The 26,996-nt window shown below is 44.6% G+C and overlaps 1 protein-coding gene across 1 annotated transcript in view; it reads right to left on the minus strand.

The window, feature by feature from the left end:
- LOC110518541 (ERC protein 2-like) overlaps nucleotides 1-26,996 on the minus strand; it is a 488,643-nt gene that overhangs the window by 316,275 nt on the left and 145,372 nt on the right. The gene's annotated exons all lie outside the window — the stretch shown is intronic.

The raw sequence follows: 26,996 nt of genomic DNA on the forward strand, positions 1-26,996 counted from the left end.
AAGAGGTGAATGTCAGGTGAATGTCAGGTTAGTGTTAGAGGGAGTGAGAGGGCAGAGAGGTGAATGTCAGGTGAATGTCAGGTTAGTGTTAGAGGGAGTGAGAGGGCAGAGAGAGGTGAAGGTCAGGTTAGTGTTAGAGAGAGAGAGGGCAGAGAGGTGAATGTCAGGAGAATGTCAGGTTAGTGTTAGAGGGAGTGAGAGGGCAGAGAGAGGTGAAGGTCAGGTTAGTGTTAGAGAGAGTGAGAGGGCAGAGAGAGGTGAAGGTCAGGTTAGTGTTAGAGAGAGTGAGAGGGCAGAGAGAGGAGAATATCAGGTTAGTGTTAGAGAGAGAGGGGGCAGAGAGGTGAATGTCAGGTGAATGTCAGGTTAGTGTTAGAGAGAGAGAGGGCAGAGAGGTGAATGTCAGGTGAATGTCAGGTTAGTGTTAGAGGGAGTGAGAGGGCAGAGAGAGGTGAAGGTCAGGTTAGTGTTAGAGAGAGTGAGGGCAGAGAGGAGAATATCAGGTTAGTGTTATCGACAGAGAGGGCAGAGAGGTGAATGTCAGGTTAGTGTTAGAGAGAGAGAGAGGGCAGAGAGGTGAATGTCAGGTTAGTGTTAGAGGGGATGAGATGGCAGAGAGGAGAATATCAGGTTAGTGTTATCGACAGAGAGGGCAGAGAGGTGAATGTCAGGTTAGTGTTAGAGAGAGAGAGAGGGCAGAGAGGTGAATGTCAGGTTAGTGTTAGAGGGGGTGAGATGGCAGAGAGGTTAATGTCAGGTTAGTGTTAGAGAGAGAGAGAGGGCAGAGAGGTGAATGTCAGGTTAGTGTTAGAGGGAGTGAGAGGGCAGAGAGGTGAATGTCAGGTTAGTGTTAGAGAGAGAGAGGGCAGAGAGGTGAATGTCAGGTTAGTGTTAGAGAGAGAGAGGGCAGAGAGAGGTGAATGTCAGGTTAGTGTTAGAGGGGGTGAGAGGGCAGAGAGGTGAATGTCAGGTTAGTGTTAGAGAGAGAGAGAGGGCAGAGAGGTGAATGTCAGGTTAGTGTTAGAGGGGGTGAGATGGCAGAGAGGTTAATGTCAGGTTAGTGTTAGAGAGAGAGAGAGGGCAGAGAGGTGAATGTCAGGTTAGTGTTAGAGGGGGTGAGAGGGCAGAGAGGTGAATGTCAGGTTAGTGTTAGAGAGAGAGAGGGCAGAGAGGTGAATGTCAGGTTAGTGTTAGAGGGGGTGAGAGGGCAGAGAGGTGAATGTCAGGTTAGTGTTAGAGAGAGAGAGAGGGCAGAGAGGTGAATGTCAGGTTAGTGTTAGAGGGGATGAGATGGCAGAGAGGTGAATGTCAGGTTAGTGTTAGAGAGAGAGAGGGCAGAGAGGTGAATGTCAGGTTAGTGTTAGAGAGAGAGAGGGCAGAGAGAGGTGAATGTCAGGTTAGTGTTAGAGGGGGTGAGAGGGCAGAGAGGTGAATGTCAGGTTAGTGTTAGAGAGAGAGAGAGGGCAGAGAGGTGAATGTCAGGTTAGTGTTAGAGGGGGTGAGAGGGCAGAGAGGTGAATGTCAGGTTAGTGTTAGAGAGAGAGGGGGCAGAGAGGTGAATGTCAGGTTAGTGTTTGAGGGGGTGAGAGGGCAGAGAGGTAAATGTCAGGTTAGTGTTAGAGAGAGAGAGGGCAGAGAGAGGTGAATGTCAGGTTAGTGAGGTTAGTGTTAGAGAGAGAGAGGGCAGAGAGGTGAATGTCAGGTTAGTGTTAGAGGGGGTGAGAGGGCAGAGAGGTGAATGTCAGGTTAGTGTTAGAGAGAGAGAGGGCAGAGAGAGGGCAGAGAGGTGAATGTCAGGTTAGTGTTAGAGAGAGAGAGAGGGCAGAGAGGTGAATGTCAGGTTAGTGTTAGAGAGAGAGAGGGCAGAGAGGTGAATGTCAGGTTAGTGTTAGAGAGAGAGAGAGGGCAGAGGGCAGAGAGGTGAATGTCAGGTTAGTGTTAGAGAGAGAGAGAGGGCAGAGAGGTGAATGTCAGGTTAGTGTTAGAGGGAGTGAGAGGGCAGAGAGGTGAATGTCAGGTTAGTGTTAGAGAGAGAGAGGGCAGAGAGGTGAATGTCAGGTTAGTGTTAGAGAGAGAGAGGGCAGAGAGAGGTGAATGTCAGGTTAGTGTTAGAGGGGGTGAGAGGGCAGAGAGGTGAATGTCAGGTTAGTGTTAGAGAGAGAGAGAGGGCAGAGAGGTGAATGTCAGGTTAGTGTTAGAGGGGGTGAGATGGCAGAGAGGTTAATGTCAGGTTAGTGTTAGAGAGAGAGAGAGGGCAGAGAGGTGAATGTCAGGTTAGTGTTAGAGGGGGTGAGAGGGCAGAGAGGTGAATGTCAGGTTAGTGTTAGAGAGAGAGAGAGGGCAGAGGGCAGAGAGGTGAATGTCAGGTTAGTGTTAGAGAGAGAGAGAGGGCAGAGAGGTGAATGTCAGGTTAGTGTTAGAGAGAGAGAGGGCAGAGAGGTGAATGCCAGGTTAGTGTTAGAGAGAGAGAGGGCAGAGAGGTGAATGTCAGGTTAGTGTTAGAGGGGGTGAGAGGGCAGAGAGGTGAATGTCAGGTTAGTGTTAGAGAGAGAGAGGGCAGAGAGAGGGCAGAGAGGTGAATCCAGCTGACTAATACATAAACTGGCCAGCTGACTAATACATAAACTGGCCTGATCCAGCTGACTAATATATAAACTGGCCTGATCCAGCTGACTAATACATAAACTGGCCTGATCCAGCTGACTAATACATAAACTGGCCTGATCCAGCTGACTAATACATAAACTGGCCTGATCCAGCTGACTAATACATAAACTGGCCTGATCCAGCTGACTAATACATAAACTGGCCTGATCCACCTGACTAATACATAAACTGGCCTGATCCAGCTGACTAATACATAAACTGGCCTGATCCAGCTGACTAATACATAAACTGGCCTGATCCAGCTGACTAATACATAAACTGGCCTGATCCACCTGACTAATACATAAACTGGCCTGATCCACCTGACTAATACATAAACTGGCCTGATCCAGCTGACTAATACATAAACTGGCCTGATCCAGTTGACTAATACATAAACTGGCCTGATCCAGCTGACTAATACATAAACTGGCCTGATCCAGCTGACTAATACATAAACTGGCCTGATCCAGCTGACTAATACATAAACTGGCCTGATCCAGCTGACTAATACATAAACTGGCCTGATCCAGCTGACTAATACATAAACTGGCCTGATCCAGCTGACTAATACATAAACTGGCCTGATCCACCTGACTAATACATAAACTGGCCTGATCCAGCTGACTAATACATAAACTGGCCTGATCCACCTGACTAATACATAAACTGGCCTGATCCAGCTGACTAATACATAAACTGGCCTGATCCAGCTGACTAATACATAAACTGGCCTGATCCAGCTGACTAATACATAAACTGGCCTGATCCAGCTGACTAATACATAAACTGGCCTGATCCAGCTGACTAATACATAAACTGGCCTGATCCAGCTGACTAATACATAAACTGGCCTGATCCAGCTGACTAATACATAAACTGGCCTGATCCAGCTGACTAATACATAAACTGGCCTGATCCAGCTGACTAATACATAAACTGGCCTGATCCAGCTGACTAATACATAAACTGGCCTGATCCAGCTGACTAATACATAAACTGGCCAGATCCAGCTGACTAATACGTAAACTGGCCTGATCCAGCTGACTAATACATAAACTGGCCTGATCCAGCTGACTAATACATAAACTGGCCTGATCCAGCTGACTAATACATAAACTGGCCAGATCCAGCTGACTAATACATAAACTGGCCTGATCCAGCTGACTAATACATAAACTGGCCAGATCCAGCTGACTAATACATAAACTGGCCTGATCCAGCTGACTAATACATAAACTGGCCTGATCCAGCTGACTAATACATAAACTGGCCAGATCCAGCTGACTAATACATAAACTGGCCTGATCCAGCTGACTAATACATAAACTGGCCTGATCCAGCTGACTAATACGTAAACTGGCCTGATCCAGCTGACTAATACATAAACTGGCCTGATCCAGCTGACTAATACATAAACTGGCCTGATCCAGCTGACTAATACGTGTTCCACCCGTGGCTTTTTTCTTCAATTTCCTGCTTTTAACTATCTTCACATCTCCATTTCCAGATGAGAGAGAGATGTGGCTTGAGACACAGTGTGCTCAGAGATAATTAGAGATATGCCTGCAGAGATAATGATAGATGTTCTTGGAGGACTTAATAGAGGTGTAAACAGAGGAGCCATTTAGCTTTAAAAGCTTCCGCCTGATTCTTCATCCTCTCAGTTAACTGCGCTCTGTTGATAAGTTCTGCTGACTCACTGTTAGTAGTAGTGTACTACTCCATTCAGTTCAAGGGTCTCTCTGAATCTGTCTCAAACTGTGTTTCTGTGTGCTGCCTCTCTCCATCTCCTCTGTCTCCCTCCTCTCTATATCTCTCTCCCACCCTCCCTCTGTCCCTAAAGCATAACTGTAAATCCCCTCTACGCTGTTGAACAAACGTTGTCTGATGTCCATCCATCCTTATATCAACACAACCATGTAGCAGAGCAGATATATAAATGTACTCGAACTGCCCCCAGCAGCAGACCAGCAGGACACTGAACAGGACACTGAACACTCACAGCCATTATACAGCTATGGCAAAGAGACGGAGGAGCATTACAATGACAAGGACAGGACAGGACAACCAGTTATGGAGTTACAGCTAGTTTCTCTCATCCTTGGCCCTTACCATTGAATGCATTTGTTGCTAATTTCTACCATCAGGAGCTGTTTATGTCATAGGGACATGGTTCTTTATATCACTAGGATCATTAGGAAAATGTGGGCCATTAACAGATCTGATCAATGATTCTCTTCCTCAGCAGGTTTTAGGGTTACACACAGACTGGAATTATTATCTAATGTACGTAGAAACGAATCACAAGCAGGAGAACAGCCTAGGTCTAACATTCATACACCCCACAGCCACCACAGAGGAGATATACTGTAGATAATGCCCAAGAGGGAGAGAGCGAGCATTCCAGTCATGGGTACATGGATAGATAATGCCCAAATCTCCAACAGCCATTTTACAAATGAATCCAATTAAATCATAGACTCTTGTGTTCTTATCCCCTGGAGTCAGAGACTGGTTTGAGAGCGGCCATCTTGGGTTAATCTTTGGAGGGAAAGTGGTGGGAAAGTGGGAAAGGCAGCAAGGGCCCCTGGATAGATCTTGATAGGCTAATGGTTGTGATTATGCCACCCAGTCGAGAGCTCTGATAGGCCAATCCACGGAAGATGAGGCGATAGTAGAGCGAACGCTTTCGGGCATGTTGGGAAAGTTTCACGTCGCCATGGCTAGCTTGGCCTGATGACCTACATCTGAGGATGGCTCTGTTCTGTCTGGGTCCTTCCCTCTGGGTCTTTCTCCACACTGGAGAAAGTGGCTAAGATTGAGTCTGATTGTTGATGAGACATTTCTCAGCTCTGGTCCTTAAGGACACTGATTCCCACTGTCTAATGTGGTCCTTAAGGACACTGATCCCCACTGTCTAATGTGGTCCGTTAGGACACTGATCCCCACTGTCTAATGTGGTCCTTAAGAATACTGATCCCCACTCTCTAATGTGGTCCTTAAGGACACTGATCCCCACTGTCTAATGTGGTCCTTAAGACACTGATTCCCACTGTCTAATGTGGTCCTTAAGGACACTGATTCCCACTGTCTAATGTGGTCCTTAAGAATACTGATCCCCACTCTCTAATGTGGTCCTTAAGGACACTGATTCCCACTGTCTAATGTGGTCCTTAAGACACTGATTCCCACTGTCTAATGTGGTCCTTAAGGACACTGATTCCCACTGTCTAATGTGGTCCTTAAGGACACTGATTCCCACTGTCTAATGTGGTCCTTAAGGACACTGATTCCCACTGTCTAATGTGGTCCTTAAGGACACTGATTCCCACTGTCTAATGTGGTCCTTAAGGACACTGATTCCCACTGTCTAATGTGGTCCTTAAGGACACTGATTCCCACTGTCTAATGTGGTCCTTAAGGACACTGATTCCCACTGTCTAATGTGGTCCTTAAGGACACCGATTCCCACTGTCCAATGTGGTCCTTAAGGACACTGATTCCCACTGTCTAATGTGGTCCTTAAGACACTGATTCCCACTGTCTAAAGTGGTCCTTAAGACACTGATCCCCACTGTCTAATGTGGTCCTTAAGACACTGATTCCCACTGTCTAATGTGGTCCTTAAGACACTGATTCCCACTGTCTAATGTGGTCCTTAAGGACACTGATTCCCACTGTCTAATGTGGTCCTTAAGACACTGATTTTGACATTCTTGGAACTGGAGTTTCCACAGCTTCAGCTTCAGGCTAGTGGAGTGGGTCGAGACTTTCAAGTTCCTCGGTTTCCACATCACTAAGAAATGAACATGATCCACACACACTCGCACAGTTGGGAAGAGGGCAAAGCAGAACCTCTTCCCCCTCAGGAGGCTGAAAAGATTAGGCATGGGCCCTCAGATCCTAAAATCCACAAGCCGCTACAGAGGGCACTGCATACCACCCAGTACATCACTGGGGCTGAGCTCCCTGCCACCCAGGACCTCAATACCAGGCGGGGTCAGAGGACGACCCAAAATGATTTCAAAGATTCCAGCCACCCAGGACATAGACGGTTCTTTCTGCAACCGCACGGCAAGCGGTACTGGAGCACCAGTTCTGGATCCAACAGGACACTGAACAGCTTCTACCCCCAAGCCATGAGACTGAGAAACAAGACTGCTAAATAGCTAATCAAACGGCGACCCGCAATACCTGCATTGACCCTTTTTTGCACTAACTCTCTTGCACTGACTTTATGCAAACACTCACACATACATTACCAGTCAAAAGTTTGGACACACCTACTCATTCCAGGGTTTTTCTTTAATTGTACTATTTTCTACATTGTAGAATAATATTGAAGACATCAAAACTATTAAATAACACAAATGTAGTCATATAGTCATCCAAAAATATTTTTTATAAAGTAGTCACCCTTTGCCTTGATGACAGCATTGCACACTCTTAGCATACTCTTAGCATTCTCTCAACCAGCTTCATCTAAATTAACAGGTGTGGCTTGTTAAAAGTTCATTTGTGCAATTCCTTTCCTTCTTAATGCATTTGATCCAATCCGTTGTGTTGTGACAAGGTAGGGGTGGTATACAGAAGATAGTCCTATTTTGTAAAAGACAACGTCCATATTATGTCAAGAACAGCTCAAATAAGCAAAGAGAAATGACTATCCACTATTACTTTAAGACATGAAGGTCGGCCTCCCGGGTGGCGCAGTGGTTAAGTACTGCTGCGCCACCATAGACTCTGGGTTCGCGCCCAGGCTCTGTCGTAACCGGCCACGACCGGGAGGTCCGTGGGGCGATGCACAATTGGCCTAGCGTTGTCCGGGTTAGGGAGGGTATGGCCGGTAGGGATATCCTTGTCTCATCGCACACCAGCGACTCCTGTAGCGGGCTGGGCGCAGTGCGCGCTAACCAAGGTTGCCAGGTGCACAGTGTTTCCTCTGACACATTGGTGCCGCTGGCTTCCGGGTTGGATGCGCGCTGTGTTAAGAAGCAGTGCGGCTTGGTTGGGTTGTGTATCGGAGGACGCATGACTTTCAACCTTCGTCTCTCCCGAGCCCATACGGGAGTTGTAGCGATGAGACAAGATCGTAGCTACTAAACAATTGGATACCACGAAAAAGTGGTAAAGTGAAAAAAAAGACATGAAGGTCAGTTAATACAGAAAACTTCAAGAATTTTTAAAGTTTCTTCAAGTGCAGTTGCAAAAACCATCAAGTGCTATGATGAAACTGGTTCTGATGAGGACCGCCACAGGAATGGAAGCGTTACCTCTGCTGCAGAGGATAAGTTCATTAGAGTTAACTTCACTAGGGTAGGGGGCAGCATTTGGAATTTTGGAAAGCGTGCCCAAATTAAACTGCCTGCTACTCAGGCCCAGAAGATAGGATATGCATATAATTAGTAGATTTGGATAGAAAACACTCTAAAGTTTCCAAAACTGTTAAAATAATGTCTGTGAGAGTAACAGAACTGATATGCAGGCGAAAACCCGGGGAAAATCCAACCAGGAAGTACTATTATTTTGAAAGGCTGTTTTTCCATTGAAAGCCTGTCCACCATACAAAGACTTAGGACCTAGTTCCCAATCTCTATGGCTTCCTCTACATGTGGCCAGTCTTTAGGCATTGTTTCAGGCTTTTACTCTGAAAAATGAGGGAGATACAGCACTTTCAATCAGTGGCCAGTGGATTTCTAGATATCAGCAATGCGCCTGATCGGGAACACGCCTTTCTTGTTTCCCTTTTTCTATGACGAAGCTTTGTCCGATTGAAATATTATTGATTATTTCTGACAAAAACAACCGGAGGTTTGATTTTAAACATCGTTTGGCATGTTTCTACTAACTTTTATTGTACTTTTTAAAAACATTTCGTCCGGACTTAGTGCAAGCGCCTTGAGCATTCAGATTACTGGACAAAACACGCGAACAAAAAGGAGGTTTTTGGTCATAAAGAGGGACATTATCGAACAAAGCGAACATTTATTGTCTAACATGGAGACCTGGGAGTGCCACCAGATGAAAACCATCAAAGGTAAGTGATTCATTTTAATGACGTTTGTGACACTCTCCTTGGCAGGAAAATGGCTGTATGGGTTTCTGTGGCTAGGTACTGACCTAACATAATCGCAAAGTGTGCTTTCGCCGTAAAGCCTTTTTGAAATCTGACACAGCGGTTGCATTAACCTGTTAGATCTCTAGGGGCGCTATTTCATTTTTGGATAAAAAACGTTCCCGTTTTAAGCGCGATATTTTGTCACGAAAAGATGCTCGACTATGCATATTCTTGACAGTTTTGGAAAGAAAACACTCTGAAGTTTCAGAATCTGCAAAGATTTTGTCTGTAAGTGCCCCAAAACTCATTCTACAGGCGAAACCAAGATGATGCATCAACCAGGAAATTAGCAGAATTTCTGAAGCTCTGTTTTCCATTGTCTCCTTATATGGCTGTGATTGCGCAAGGAATGAGCCTACACTTTCTGTCGTTCCCCCAAGCTCTTAGCAGCATTGTGACGTATTTGTAGGCATATCATTGGAAGATTGACCATAAGAGACTACATTTTCCAAGTGTCCGCCTGGTGTCCTGCGTGGAATTCGGTGCGCAATTGCCAGCTGCTTGTACTTTTCCATTTGATATAGGGGAGAAACCATGTGTCCAAGAACGATATATCAATGAAGAGATATGTGAAAAACACCTTGATGATTGATTCTAAACAACGTTTGCCATGTTTTCAGTCGATATTATGGAGTTAATTTGGAAAAAAGTTCGCGTTTTGAGGACTGAATTTTCGGGTTTTTTTGGTAGCCAAATGTGATGTATAAAACGGAGCTATTTCTAATACACAAAGAATCTTTTTGGAAAAACTGAGCATCTGCTATCTAACTGAGAGTATCCTCATTGAAAACATCAGAAGTTCTTCAAAGGTAAATTATTTTATTTGAAGGCTTTTATGTTTTTGTTGAAATGTTGCGTGCTGGATGCTAACGCTAATGCTAACACTAAATGCTACGCTAGCTAGCTGCTTTTACACAAATTATTGTTTTCCTATGGTTGAGAAGCATATTTTGAAAATCTGAGATGACAGTGTTGTTTACAAAAGGCTAAGCTTGCGAGATGGCATATTTATTTCATTTCATTTGCGATTTTCATGAATAGTTAACGTTGCGTTATGGTAATGAGCTTGAGGCTGTAGTCACGATACCGGATCCGGGTTTGGGAGATCAGAGAGGTTAAGGAGAAGTTCATCTTTATTCGTATGTTTAACACTTGTATCATTTATAAATGTTTATGATGAGTATTTCTGTAATTTGATGTGGCTCTCTGCACTTTCACCGGATGTTTGTTTGAGACAATGCATTTCTGAACATAACGTGCCAATGTAAACTGAGATTTTAATATAAATATTAACTTTATCGAACAAAACATACATGTATTGTGTAACATGATGTCCTATGAGTGCCATCTGATGAAGATCATCAAAGATTTGTGATTCATTTAATTGCTATTTCTGACTTGTGAGCCCTCTCCTTGGCTGGAAAAGGGCTGTATGGTTTTCTGTGACTAGGTGCTGACCTAACATAATCGCATGGTGTGCTTTCGCAGTAAAGCCTTTTTGAAATCGGACACTGGTTGGATTTACAAGACATTTCTCATTAAAATGATGTATAATACTTGTATGTTTGAGGAATTTTAATTATGGGATTTCTGTTGTATTGAATTTTAGCGCCCTGCAATTTCACTGTCTGTTGTCGAGGTGGGACGCTAGAGTACCAGAGGATAACTGCACCTCAGATTGCAGCCCAAATAAATGTTTCACAGAGTTCAACTAACAGACACATCTCAACATCAACTTTTCAAAGGAGACTGCATGAATCAGGCCTTCATGGTCGAATTGCTGCAAAGAAACCACTACTAAAGGACACCAATAATAATAAGAGACTTGCTTGGGCCAAGAAACACGAGCAATGGACATTAGACAGCTGGAAAACTGTCCTTTGGCCTGATGAGTCCAAATTTGAGATTTTTGGTTCCAACCGCCGTGTCTTTGAGACGCAGAGTAGGTTAACGGATTATCTCCGCATGTGTATTTCCCACCGTGAAGCATAGAAGTGGAGGTTTGACGTGCCTTGCTGGTGACACTGTGTGATTTATTTAGAATTCAAGGCATGCTTAACCAGCATGGCTACAACAGCATTCTGCAGCGATACGCCATCCGATCTGATTTGTGCTTAGTGGGACTATCATTTGTTTTTCAACAGGACAATGACCCAAAACACACCTCCAGGCTGTGTAAGGGCTAGCTGACCAAAAAAGAGAGCAATGGGGTGCTGCATCAGGTGACCTGGCCTCAACAATCACCCGACCTCAACCCAATTGAGATGGTTGTGGATGAGTTGGACAGCTGAATGAAGGAAAAGCAGCCAACAAGTGCTCAGCATATGTGGGAACTCCTTCAAGACTGTTGGAAAAGCATTCCTCATGAAGCTGGTTGAGAGAATGCCAAGAGTGTGCAAAGCTGTCATCAAGGCAAAGGGTGGCTACTTTGAAGAATCTCAAATATAAAATATATTTTGATTTGTTCTTCCACAACAATCTCGACAAACCATGTGTTATTTCATAGTTTTGATGTCTTCACTATTATTCTACAATGTAGAAAATAGGAAAAATAAAAACCCTTGAATGAGCAGGTGTGTCCAAACTTTTGACTGGTACTGTAATTACACTGACATCCCACACACCCACACGCACCCACACGCACCCACCGACACCCACCCACCCACACACACACACACACACACACACACACACGCTGCTGTAACAGCCTCCACTCTTCTGGGGAGGCTTTCCACTAGATGTTAGAGAAAAAATTGCTAGGACTTGCTTCCATTCAGCCACAAGACCATTAGTGAGGTCAGGCACAGATGTTGGGCGATTAGGCCTGGCTCTCAGTCAGCGTTACAATTCGTCCCAATGTGGTTTGATAGGGTTGAGGTCAGGGCTCTGTGTAGGCCATTCAAGTTCTTCAACACCAATCTCGACAAACCATTTCTGTATGGACCTCACATTGTGCACGGGGACATTGTTATGCTGAAACAGGAAAGGGCTTTCCCCAAACTGTTGCCACAAAGATGAAAGCACAGAATTGTCTAGAATGTTATTGTATTCTGTAGAGTTAAGATTTCCCTTCACTGGAACTAAGGGGCCCAAACCATGATAAACAGCCCCAGACCATTATTCCTCCTCCACAAAACTTTACAGTTGGCATTATGCATTGGGGCAGGTAGCGTTCTCCTGGCATCCACCAAACCCAGATTCATCCATCGGACTGCCAGATGGTTTAGCATCAATCCAGAGAAAGTGTTTCCACTGTTCCAGAGTCCAATGACAGCAAGCTTTACACCATTCCAGTCGATGCTTAGCATTGCGCAGGGTGATCTTAGGCTTGTGTACAGTTGCTCGGCCATGGAAACCCAATTCATGAAGCTCCCGACGAACAGGTTTTGTGCTGACATTACTTCCAGAGGCAGTTTGGAACTACCATTTTACACGCTACGCGCTTCAGCGGTCCCGTTCTGTGAGCTTGTGTGGCCTACCACTTCGCGGCTAAGCCGTTGTTTCTCCTAGACTCTTCCACTAAAACAATAACAGCACTTACAGTTGACCAGGGCAGCTCTAGCAGGGCAGAAATTTGACCAACTGACTTGTTGGAAAGGTGTCATCCTATGACAGTGCCACGTTGAAAGTCACTGAGCTCTTCAGTAAGGTCATTCTGCTGCCAATGTTTGTCTTTGGAGATTGTATGACTGAATGCTCGATTTTATACACCTGTCAGCAACGGGTGTGGCTGAAATACCAGTTTGAAGGGGCGTCCACATATTTTTGTATATGTAGTGTAGCTACCTCAATTATCTCATGCCCCTCCCTGTACATTGACTCAGTCCTGGTATCTCTCTCTATATAGCCGTGTTACTTTTATTCGTCATTGTTATCCGTTACTCCTTGTGTCATTATTTCTATTTGTTATCTTAACTCTGCATTGTTGTTTACGAAACAATTGTATTTAATGTTGACTGGACTGGGAGGAGATAAACAGGCTACAGGTTACAGGCTACACACACTGGACTGGGAGGAGATAAACAGGCTACAGGTTACAGGCTACACACACTGGACTGGGAGGAGATAAACAGGCTACAGGCTACACACACTGGACTGGGAGGAGATAAACAGGATACAGGTTACAGGCTACACACACTGGACTGGGAGGAGATAAACAGGCTACAGGTTACAGGCTACACACACTGGACTGGGAGGAGATAAACAGGCAACAGGTTACAGGCTACACACACTGAACTGGGAGGAGATAAACAGGCTACAGGTTACACACACTGGACTGGGAGGGGATAAACAGGCTACAGGTTACAGGCTACACACACTGGACTGAGAAGAGATAAACAGGCTACAGGTTACAGGCTACACACACTGGACTGGGAGGAGATAAACAGGCTACAGGTTACACACACTGGACTGGGAGGAGATAAACAGGCTACAGGTTACACACACTGGACTGGGAGGAGATAAACAGGCTACAGGTTACAGGCTACACACACTGGACTGGGAGGAGATAAACAGGCTACAGGTTACAGGCTACACACACTGGACTGGGAAGAGATAAACAGGCTACAGGTTACAGGCTACACACACTGGACTGGGAGGAGATAAACAGGCTACAGGTTACAGGCTACACACACTGGACTGGGAGGAGATAAACAGGCTACAGGTTACACACACTGGACTAGGAGGAGATAAACAGGCTACAGGTTACACACACTGGACTGGGAGGAGATAAACAGGCTACAGGTGACAGGCTACACACACTGGACTGGGAGGAGATAAACAGGCTACAGGTTACAGGCTACACACACTGGACTGGGAAGAGATAAACGGGCTACAGGTTACAGGCTACACACACTGGACTGGGAGGAGATAAACAGGCTACAGGTTACAGGCTACACACACTGGACTGGGAGGAGATAAACAGGCTACAGGCTACACACACTGGACTGGGAGGAGATAAACAGGCTATAGGTTACAGGCTACACACACTGGACTGGGAGGAGATAAACAGGCTACAGGTTACAGGCTACACACACTGGACTGGGAGGAGATAAACAGGCTACACACACTGGACTGGGAGGAGATAAACAGGCTACAGGTGACAGGTTACGCACACTGGTCTGGGAGGAGATAAACAGGCTACAGGTTACAGGCTACACACACTGGACTGGGAGGAGATAAACAGGCTACAGGCTACACACACTGGACTGGGAGGAGATAAACAGGCTACAGGCTACAGGTTACACACACTGAACTGGGAGGAGATAAACAGGCCTCGAGAAAGAATGAAACCCAAGAATGATCGCTCTTATCTGCACAAGGGAGTAAACAAAATAAGCCAGAAACAAACAAAGTTTAGCCTGTGGTTGTGTTGAGGCTGAGAATGCACGCACGAGCCGCACGCACACACACCCCCCCCTGCTCCCTGTCCCAGTGGGCAGCACATAGCCTTATTTCAGGGCAAATTGACCATATCGCTCTTAGATAAAGATTCCACTCTCCACTAGACTCAGTTTGCTTTGGCCAGCCAGTGCACAATAACAACCACCCGACGAAACATTTAGCCTCGCCGCGCGGCCTTCCGTGAAATCACGAAGAAAAACGTTAAACACGACTGGACTTTCAACCTCCCGGATGAGAGCAAGTTGCCTTATTCTCCGATATGGGAAAGAATGGTGAGGAATTCTGCCGGAATTCTCCGACCCCAACGGTTAGCTACATGGATCGCTGTCTTGAAAGAAAGACCTTTTGTGGACAGGAAGGAGCAGGAGTTTTTATTTGATTTACTTATTTAACCTTTAACTAGGCAAGTCAGTTAAGAACAAATTCTTATTTACAAAGACGGCCTACCAGAAGGCCTCCTGCAGGGACGGGGGCCGGTATAAAAATAAATAAATAATAATATATATAAATATGGGACAAAACACACATCACGACAAGAGAGACAGCACAACACTAGATAAAGAGAGACCTAAAGACAACAACATGGTAGCAACACAACATGACAACAACATGGTAGCAACACAACATGACAACAACATGGTAGCAACACAACATGACAACAACATGGTAGCAACACAACATGACAACAACATGGTAGCAACACAACATGACAACAACATGGTAGCAACACAAAAACATGGTAGAAACATTACAGCACAAAGGGCAAGAAGGTAGAGACAACAATATATCACGCAAAGCCTGACCATTGGGAAGCAGAAGGCCACCTAACAGTAGGCTACTAGTGTTAGTAGCGGGGCGTTAGGGTAGCCTAGTGGTTAGCGCGTTGACTAGTAACCAGAAGGTTGCAAGTTCAAATCCCCAAGCTGACAAGGTACAAACAAGCACACAGATAACATCCACCACATCCCATCAGTGTCACTCCATTTTAGAGTACAGAACACAAAGATCTCTACTGACCTACGACTGTGCAAATGCACACACATTCCGTCACTTTTACACATTTTGTACAACTACAGTACAAACCAACTACACACCATTGTCCCTCTTCCACTCCTCCAGACCAGCTACAGTAGAGGCGTCTGACTCCCATGGAGCAGTCAGTGAGGTAGGCACTGTAACATCAACACTACGAAGTCAGTCTCTGTCCTCTCCCACACGGCCTCACTGTTTACAGACATGTTGTTACGACTGGGATAACTTTAATCGACACAGCGATAGGACAAAGACAGGTCCCCGTCCACATTGGGATTGATGCTAGCGGCCCCTGACCTCAACCCTGACAGTCCAGCTAAAACCAGCCACACTAGATACTAGTTCCTGACCCGACCAACCGCCACTGTATGGGGTTTATGATTACACAGCACACATTCATGATTAGAGAGAGCATATCTGTCAGGAATTCTAATGTTATAGGAGACATTGCATCTGAAACAGTATCACGTCTGGTTCCTCTGGTGAAGTCTTGATCTACAAGGAGCTCTGTCTGGACGGCGCAGAAGCACAAACTCAGATGACCTGGTAGAGCTAAGTGCTCTATGTAAACTCTGAACTGGGAACCGGTCCTCAGAGAATGAATTTATGCAGAACACACAAAAGAACAAGGAGCAAAGCGTGACGACAGTAAAAATGACATTTTTGTATTTTTAAAAACTTTCTTGGACCAATAAAAATACCAAACAATAATTGGTCTTCTTTTTGAAAGGCAATCATTTTTTATTGAGGTTTGTCATAACCTCTGAAAATATGATAAGATGGCAGCCTTCACCCAGGCGGTTGGAAGAGAAATACACACACACACACACACAGAGACTGGGACAAGAACCACGACCACAAACTGAACGACATAACACGGTATTCTCCCCTAGAAGTGTAGGTAAGAGGTGTTCTTACCTACAGTAGAGGAAAACTAGGTCACAGAAACGCAGTAGTATAATTGGAAACAGTGGGATCCAGATCAATTTGTTGGATTAGGAAGAATGTACAGCTTCTTTCAACTGCATTAGTTCAACAAGATCTATTGTTCTCACTCCTCTCTCTCATTACACCCATGTTTTTCTCTCTTTCTTTCGGGGCACGCACACACACGCTCTCAGAGAGGTTGTTGATGTCCAGTTTCCCAACACTCCAGAGGTTTACTGGTCCTCCTTGACTTCCTCTAGGGAAAGGCCTCTCAGATGTGTGTCATCACAGAGGGCTAGTTTGGATGCATGGTAAAATAACCTGATAGAATCCCGTGACCTTTCACACCACATGTTTGTTTTAATGATGCAACAGGTTAGGCTGATGGAGGTCCTCTCTCTCTCTCGCTCTCTCTCTCTCTCTCTGTCTCTGTCTCTCTGTCTCTGTCTCTCTGTCTCTGTCTCTCTGTCTCTGTCTCTCTGTCTCTGTCTCTCTCTCTCTGTCTCTCTCTCTCTGTCTCTCTCTCTCTGTCTCTCTCTCTCCTCATAAATGGATACTAGAATAATAGTGAAGACACAAAACTATGAAATAACACATGGAATCATGCTGTAACCGAAAAAGTGTTAAACAAATCAACATATATTTTATATTTGAGATTCTTCAAAGTAGCCACCCTTTGCGTTGATGACAGCTTTGCACACTCTTGGCCCATTTGGGACCCAGCCATGCTCATATGTCCCAGGACTAACTGGGGATGAGCTAACGGCCTCTCTTTTTGGTTAGCTGTCTGGACAACCTCTTCTGGCCACATACTGTGAGCTGTTGCCCTCCAGTGGCAACACTGTGCTACTCCAGGTGGAATGTCTGTCTAGGTTTACTGAGTCTCCTCGAATAAAGACGGCTGTCTACTATACCTTCAGCTGAAGCATTTCTGAATCTGAAGTATCTCAATGTATATTACATTTCAAACAGCGTAATATTCCAACGCCTCTATAGACAAAACCTTTGTCAGACAGACGTTTGTTTGTGGTGACATGGTCAGATGTAATGTGTTTTATTGACAGAGAGACCTGGGAAGTTGACAACGGGGTCATTGCTACCATGACCCCAGGGCTGAAACACTCCACTGGAGAATGACACCGCTCTCCGTTTCACTCGCCCGACCTTTGTGATGTCATGCTCCTTCGCTCGAGGACACATTACTCATCCGCTATGGACCAGAACGACAGAGCGCCATGACATCATAAGATGAGTGGAGCCCGTGAGAGGGAGGGGAGAGCAGCGGACCAAAAGTTCTGAAATCATTGACACATTTTTAAAACGAGGAAAGACGTTTCAATCATTGTCTCTCAAAGCATCCTGCTATGGAACTGTAGGATGTTGAGAGATAAAGGGTCTTTAAATAACAGTTCCTCTGGTGGAGGGATGGAGTATAGACTGTTGAGATCTGTGGCCTATGGACCTGCTGACTGTCCATCTACACTATAGTCAGCAGGACACAGCGTATGAACACACCATAAATACTACAGCAGAGGCCTTTGTGTGAGCATGTCCACATGCAATACTGCATGGCATCTATATGTGCATGTGTGTGCTCTGCCTATAAAATGTATACCTGCCTGCCGACGCCAAACCACCAATGGCCTACAACCAGAATGAGCAGCACCTTGACAGCGCACAGTGTTGTCACGCCAGCAGCCAGGGCCTTGCCAACCACAAAGTCATGGAAAAAGGTCTGGGAGTCTGGGAAAGAGAGCAACTCAGAGAGACAGAATTTTCTACGGGCTTCAGTCCGATTAGGAGGTGGGCCTGTGACAGCCTGAGCTGCTTCCTCCATGACCCCCTAACATCCTCTGGTAACCACCACGTCGTGTTTAGAAAAACAAAGCCTTTCTGTGTCATACACACAAACATGCAAGCAGACACTCAATGACAAACTAACACACATTCAGACAGACACATACACCCAGACAGACACACAGACCCAACTCTCTGTCTCTCTTTTCTCCCAGTATAACATATGGAGATATTCTGAAGTAACATACTGCTAACCCTTGAGGGCCACACACACACACAATTAACATAAACTGACGTCCATTTTCAGACAACGGGGGTTGCCTCACACACATGACAACCAGACATACTCCCCCTCTCCCCCCACATTCCTCCATAAACCTTACACACACCCTCCATTGCATTCATACATATCAATTAGACACTAGCACAGGAACACAGACACACACACTGTCTGAGAAAGCAGAAGGCAGCCTTTATTTTCACAGCGTTGGACTCGAAAGAAGGGAAACAGGAGATACCTGACACGTAGATGAAGACGGATAACATATGTGGCAGTTAAGTTTGAACCATCATTGTGTGTGTGTGTGTGTCTGTGTGTGTGTGTGCGCATGTTTGAGTTGATCCTTGTCCCTGCTCTTTAAGCTCAGGGCCCTATCTCTGCCCCCTCAGCTGTGGAATGCTGCAGTGATTGCTGGGTAATTACCCAAATGCTTTACTTCTCCGCTCCCAGCACCATTAGTATTAATTATTTTCTTTTTCTTCTCCTTTTGATAGAGGAATTGCCAGAGCTTTGATCCAGTGGAGGGAGGGAGGGAGGGAGGGAGGGAGGGAGGGAGGGAGGGAGGAAGTTAGGCCACCCAGCTGGGACCACAGCTGCTCTCTGTCCACCTCTACCTCTCCTCTCTTTTAGTTACTTCTAGCATATCCATCGCTCCACAATGGAATACTAAGTGCTAGGGTTATACCACTGGGTTATTCCACTGGGTTATTCCCTCTGAGTTACAGTACATCGCTGGGTTACACCGCTGGATTGAACCGCATGGGTTACACCAATGTCCATCTCTCCTCCACCCCACAGCTCCTACCAGTAATATGGAAATACAGTAACAGGAGCACATCGTCTAACCTGCAGTAAAATGAAAATACAGTAACAGGAGCACAACGTCTAACCTGCAGTAATATGAAAATACAGTAACAGGAGCACATCGTCTAACCTGCAGTAAAATTAAAATACAGTAACAGGAGCACAACGACTAACCTGCAGTAATATGAAAATACAGTAACAGGAGCACATCGTATAACCTGCAGTAATATGAAAATACAGTAACAGGACACAACGTCTAACCTGCAGTAATATGAAAATACAGTAACAGTACACATCGTCTAACCTGCAGTAATATGAAAATACAGTAACAGGAGCACATCGACTAACCTGCAGTAATATGAAAATACAGTAACAGGAGCACAACATCTAACCTGCAGTAATATGAAAATACAGTAAAAGGAGCACTTCGTCTAACCTGCAGTAATATGAAAATACAGTAACAGGAGCACATCGTCTAACCTGCAGTTAAATGAAAATACAGTAACAGGAGCACAACGACTAACCTGCAGTAATATGAAAATACAGTAACAGGAGCACATCGTATAACCTGCAGTAATATGAAAATACAGTAACAGGACACAACGTCTAACCTGCAGTAATATGAAAATACAGTAACAGTACACATCGTCTAACCTGCAGTAATATGAAAATACAGTAACAGGAGCACATCGACTAACCTGCAGTAATATGAAAATACAGTAACAGGAGCACAACATCTAACCTGCAGTAATATGAAAATACAGTAAAAGGAGCACTTCGTCTAACCTGCAGTAATATGAAAATACAGTAACAGGAGCACATCATCTAACCTGCAGTAATATGAAAATTCAGTAACAGGAGCACATCGTCTAACCTGCAGTAATATGAAAATACAGTAACAGGAGCACAACGTCTAACCTGCAGTAATATGAAAATACAGTAACAGGAGCACATCATCTAACCTGCAGTAATATGAAAATACAGTAACAGGACACAACGTCTAACCTGCAGTAATATGAAAATACAGTAACAGGAGCACATTGTCTAACCTGCAGTAATATGAAAATACAGTAACAGGAGCAAATCGTATAACCTGCAGTAATATGAAAATACAGTAACAGGACACAACGTCTAACCTGCAGTAATATGAAAATACAGTAACAGTACACATCGTCTAACCTGCAGTAATATGAAAATACAGTAACAGGAGCACATTGTCTAACCTGCAGTAATATGAAAATACAGTAAAAGAAGCACAATGTCTAACCTGCAGTAATATGAAAATACAGTAGCAGGATCACAACGTCTAACCTGCAGTAATATGAAAATACAGTAACAGGAGCACATCGTCTAACCTGCAGTAATATGAAAATACAGTAACAGAAGCACATCGTCTAACCTGCAGTAATATGAAAATACAGTCACAGAAGCACAATGTCTAACCTGCAGTAATATGAAAATACAGTAACAGGAGCACATCGTCTAACCTGCAGTAATATGAAAATACAGTAACAGGACAACGTCTAACCTGCAGTAATATGAAAATACAGTAACAGGACAACGTCTAACCTGCAGTAATATGAAAATACAGTAACAGGAGCACATCGTCTAACCTGCAGTAATATGAAAATACAGTAACAGGACACAACGTCTAACCTGCAGTAATATGGAAATACAGTAACAGTAGCACATCGTCTAACCTGCAGTAATATGAAAATACAATAACAGGACACAACGTCTAACCTGCAGTAATATGGCTATGAGGGTTGGGATATCATCTTAGTTCTGTTACATCTGTTATGACTAGAAATAGCCTCATACCAACACCCACTGCCTGCTACCTGTCTGCAAACCCCATCGATGCCCCTGGGGTGACTGAAAGTCAGGATGAACTCAGGCTAACATCGCTAGGTTACTCCTGATGAATGCGCTATAATATCAACCATACTATGGCTAATCATACTTCCTCAACCTCCCCATCAACCCCACATTATTAGAGCTAAGGCTGTCGAGGCGACAGGAGGGACTTCAACTACTTTACTCCCATCTCTGCTCTCTATGTGGTTGGTCAGATGGAAACTATTATAGGATGAAAGGCACTGGTGCCTTCATCATGGATCTCTCCTGATCTGACGACACCAGTTGATCTATAGGGATCTGTGACCCACTGGAGTACTTTGGAAAGGCCACACAGACAACTAATCACTTAAATCACCTATCTACAGAACTCCACCAACATCTGTCTATGTCTCTGATCGTTTCCACATCAACTTCCTTTGTCTGTTTTATGGCTTGCTGATTATCAACATGGTGGCTTGCTAGCCTTTATATTACAGTGAATGAAGTGTTGTACAAAAAGTGTGACTGAATACCAGGGGAGAAGGAGACCCTTACAGTGGGCTATCAGCAGAGAGAGAAGCCTTTGTCTGGATCAGATACTGTATATGCTTCCCAACACACTATCAGCAAACACAGCTCCAACACTGGATAAATATATTCCTTTCTACCAACACACTAGACTTCTCCTAGCTACTCATTCATATGAATCAGACTACCAACACACTAGACTTCTCCTAGCTACTCATTCATATGAATCAGACTACCAACACACTAGACTTCTCCTAGCTACTCATCCATATGAATCAGACTACCAATACACTAGACTTCTCCTAGCTACTCATCCATATGAATCAGACTACCAACACACTAGACTTCTCCTAGCTACTCATCCATATGAATCAGACTACCAACACACTAGACTTCTCCTAGCTACTCATCCATATGAATCAGACTACCAACACACTAGACTTCTCCTAGCTACTCATTCATATGAATCAGACTACCAACACACTAGACTTCTCCTAGCTACTCATCCATATGAATCAGACTACCAATACACTAGACTTCTCCTAGCTACTCATCCATATGAATCAGACTACCAACACACTAGACTTCTCCTAGCTACTCATCCATATGAATCAGACTACCAATACACTAGACTTCTCCTAGCTACTCATCCATATGAATCAGACTACCAACACAATAGACTTCTCCTACCCACCCATATACACAGCAAAAATAAAAATGCAACTTGTAAAGTTTGGTCCCGTGTTTCATGACCTGAAATAAAAGATCCACAAAATGTTCCATATGTACAAAAAAACTTTTTTTCTCTCAAATGTTGTGAACAAATTTATTTACATCCCTGTTTGTGAGAATTTCTCATTTGCCAAGATAATCCATCCACCTGACAGGTGTGGCATATCAAGAAGCTGATTAAACAGTATAATCATTACACTGGTGCACCTTGTGCTGAGGACAATAAAAGGCCACTCTAAATGTGCAGTTTTGTCACACAACACATTGCCACCGATGTCTCAAGTTGAGGGAGCGTGCAATTGGCATGCCGACAGCAGGAATGTTCACCAGAGCTGTAGCCAGAGGATTGAATGTTAATTTCTCTACCACAAGCCGCCTCCAACATCATTTTAGAGAATTTAGTACAGTACATCCAACCTCCCTCACAACCCCAGATCATGTGTATAGCTTCATGTGGGCGAGACCCCATAGTTGCGGTGGAGATATGGTATGGACACGCATAAGCTACGGACAACAAAGAAATTACATTTTATCGATGGCAATTTGAATGCTCAACATACCATGACTAGATCCTGAGGCCCAGTGTGAAGTCCATTTTTTAAGGTATCTGTGACCAACAAATGAATATTTTTTTATTTGACCTCATTTAAAATAGGCATGTCAGTTAAGAACAAATTCTTATTGGCAATGACGGCCTACACCGGCCAAACCCGGACGACTGAGCCAATTGTGCGCCTCCCTATGGGACTCCCAATCATGGCCGGTTGTGATACAGCCTGGATTCGAACCATGGTGTCTGTAGTGATGCATCTAGCACTGAGATGCAGTGCCTTAGACCACCTGGGAGCTCCATGTTTCAATAGACTCTCCATGACGCAAGTTGCAGTGCCTTAGACCGCTGCGCCACTGAGGAGCACATATCTGTATTCCCAGTCATGTGAAATCCATAGATTACTGACTGATATCCTCATTAGAACTGTAACTCAGACAAATATTTGAAATTGTATGTTGCGTTTATATTTTTGAGCAGTATAGATGAGACTACCAACACACTAGATGTCCCCTACCCATCCATATAGATCAGACTAGATGTCCCCCTACCCATCCATATTGATCAGACTAGATGTCCCCTACTCATCCATAAAGATCAGACTACCAACACACTAGATGTCACAGGAGGTTGGTGGAACCTTAATTGGGGAGGACTGGCTCATGGTAATGGCTGGAGCGGAATAGGTGGAATGGTATAAAATACATCACACATGTTTTGATGCCATTCCATCCGCACCATTCAATCCATTTTCATGGGCCTTCCTCTCCTCAGAAGCCTCCACTGCTAGACGTCCCCTACCCATCCATATGGATGGGACTCAACAGTGACCAAGATTGTCCTGAGCTGGTGTAAAACATGTTGTGTAGAGAGAGAGAGAGAGCAGGAGAGAGCGGGAGAGAGCGGGAGAGAGCAGGAGAGAGCGGGAGAGAGCAGGAGAGAGCGGGAGAGAGCAGGAGAGAGCGGGAGAGTAGGAGATGGAGAATAAGGGTTCTTTCTGAGAAAATAGAGGTATGTAGGAAGTTAGGAAGTGTGACTTTGACAGTTTTATATTCCACATATAATCCCAGAGAGTTTATTCAGGTATTCCAAACTGTACGACATTGTAAAGACCACAACACAGGACAAAGACAAAGAGAAACTGAAACATGAGATACGGGGAGATCGTAGAGACACAGAGAAAGAGAATAAAGGAAAATGGAACGTACGGTATGTGGACAGTCAAGTAGAGATAATCTAGACAGAGAAAAAAGCGAGGGGGGAAAGGTGAAGGGACAGTCTCTATTACTCTCTCTTTCAGTATCAAAGGCGTCCAATGAAACTAGGCCAGAGCAAGCGATGACAGAGCTGCCAGGAAGAATCATCTTGGAGACAGTGTCCCATGTTGCCAAAGAGCTGCACCCGTAAGATGATCCACTATTAAACCTGCTAGACACTAACATCTAGATTCTACACTAACACAGTCTGCTCTGTATGTATAGCAGAATGACCTAAAGAAAAACTCTACATTATTAACATTTGAGTCATTTATCCAGAGCGACGTACAGTTAGTGCATTCATCTTAAGATACTGTATCTACAGTAGGTGAGACAACAACATATCACAGTAGTAGTACATTTGTCCACAAATAAAGAAGTTATCAGCAAAGTCAGTGCTAGTTGGGATAGTAGGAAAAGACTGAGATGTCTTATTTAAGATACTCTTTGATGAGGTAGGGTTTCAGATGTTTTCAGAAGATGTGCAGGGACTGTCCTAGCTTCAGGGGGAAGCTGGTTCCACCATTGGGGTTCTAGGACAGAGAAGAGTTTTGACTGGGCTGAGTAGGTGCTCTACACAAGTCAACCCAGAGTGAGTGTGTGTGTCCTACTGGTGGTGTGTCCTACAGAGGTGAATGTGATACAGGATACTATACTTCCATACAGACCGTCTGGCTTCTAGAAGCATGAATATGGATGGAGACAACCGCAATGTTTGAACATGAATAACACATGTACGCCAAAACCACACCACAACTGAGCCACTGTGTCCAAGCACCCCGAAATAACGAAAATGAACAAATAAATAAATAAATGCATCATTATGTATTGGTCACAGTAGTACAGGCCAGGGGTAAAACAGACGTTTCTCTGTCCAGGCCTTCAGCTACGTCAGCGTCAATGCTCACACAACCCTCTCCCACTCGTTCTTTAATGCATTTACAATACTGGGGTTTTTTTTCATTCTAAATCAAATCTTTGACCATTATAAATGATCCGTCCAGACTTCACATGTAAACAATGACCTCATGGGAGTACGATCTACTGCTGGGGTGGGGACAAACAACCGTGTTAAGGTGGCCCTTCGCTCCAATAACAAGTTGCCCACAGTTACAGATCTAGGATCAGCTTACCCTCCCAAAATCCTAACCATTAGGGGGATAAATCCTAACCTTAACCATGAGTGGGATAAATCCTAACCTTAACCATTAGGGGGATAAATCCTAACCTTAACCATTAGGGGGATACATCCTAAGCTTAACCATTAGGGAGATAAATCCTAAGCTTAACCATTAGGGGCATAAATCCTAACCTTAACCATTAGGGGGATAAATCCTAACCTTAACCATTAGGGGGATAAAACCTAACCTTAACCATTAGGGGGATAAATCCTAACCTTAACCATTAGGGGGTATTGCACACTGTCCTTAGATCAGAGTTTAAGGGTAACTTTATCTTACTTTTGGCACTGCAGCAGCACCTACTGTATGGCTGTACAGTATACCATTTTGAACATGGAAAAATACTTTAAAATGCTATGTTGTAATATTTAAGAGTAAATGATTTGTTTAATGGTAAGGCTGATTCAGAATATTAACAAGTCTTGGCTGTGGTCTCTCTCTCTCTTCCTCTCTCTTCCTGTTTCAGCTGGCAGTTATTTCTGCAGCAAGTTAAGTATCACACATTACAGGGTGATTGCAGTCCTCCTCTAAAGTAGGTTCTAAAGCAGGGCACTTTAGTCAATCGGCTGGTTAGCCCCTCAGAACCCAATCACAGTTGATTATAGCAGCACAGGCTGAGTGCAGGCGAGCTAGATCCTCTATTGTACCCACATATTCTGTACTCACACCTGTAGCTCCACATGTGGATGTGAGTGTGGGTTTAATTAGTGTCCTGGACTGGTTTGGGATAGCATTTTAATATATGTTGTAACCATGTTAACAGTCATCACTGTGTTCTTCCTCTACAATCACTGGATGGAGAGAAAACAATGCCAGGACAAACAAACAAACACGCATGCACACACGGCACGCACGCACGCACACACACACACACACACAGAGAGAGAGAAACAGAAACAGACACACATACGCCAACCCGTCATCATCACAAACACACACTCTGGGTGGGCATTGGAATGGGGTTGTTTCCAGGGGGAAGAGTAAGCCTGTCGGACCCACAGAGATGCATCATATCATCTCCAGAGCTGGCCTGCATCTGTGACATGTCAGCCAATGTGTGTGTGTGTGTGTGTGTGTGTGTGTGTGTGTGTGTGTGTGTGTGTGTGTGTGTGTGTGTGTGTGTGTGTGTCTGTCTGTCTGGTTTAGATATCTGCTCCCTCTCTCTCTGCAGGGGGAACACATTCTCAGTGATTTACAGCCTAATGGACTGACTGGGGCTGCTGCTGTTAGTCCGGAGAGGCCTGGAGGGATGAGACCTTTATGAGAGACACAGCTGGGTAGTGTGATACTGTTCATCTAACACAGTGTAGGCTGCACTTACAGTTACACAACTACAAGAGCCAGCCAGCCAGCCAGTCAAGTCAGCCATTCAGTCAGCCATTCAGTCAGCCATTCAGTCAGCCATTCAGCCATTCAGTCAGCCATTCAGTCAGCCAGTCAGTTAGCCAGGCATTCAGCCATTCAGTCAGCCATTCAGTAAGCCAGTCAGTTAGCCAGCCATTCAGCTATTCAGTCAGCCATTCAGTCAGCCAGTCAGTTAGCCAGGCATTCAGCCATTCAGTCAGCCATTCAGTCAGCCATTCAGTCAGCCATTCAGCCATTCAGTAAGCCAGTCAGTTAGCCAGCCATTCAGCCATTCAGTCAGCCATTCAGCCATTCATCCTGCCAGACATTTTCCTGACACCCAAAAGTACTCGTTACATTTTGAATGCTTACAAGAAAATAGTCAAATTCAGGCACTTAACAGAACATCCCTGGTTATCCCTACTGCCTCTGATCTGGTGGACTCACTAAACAGAGAACATCCCTGGTTATCCCTACTGCCTCTGATCTGGAGGACTCACTAAACAGAGAACATCCCTGGTCATCCCTACTGCCTCTGATCTGGTGGACTCACTAA

The sequence above is a fragment of the Oncorhynchus mykiss genome, chromosome 16 (assembly GCF_013265735.2).
Source record: "Oncorhynchus mykiss isolate Arlee chromosome 16, USDA_OmykA_1.1, whole genome shotgun sequence".
Taxonomy (NCBI): Eukaryota; Metazoa; Chordata; class Actinopteri; order Salmoniformes; family Salmonidae; genus Oncorhynchus; species Oncorhynchus mykiss.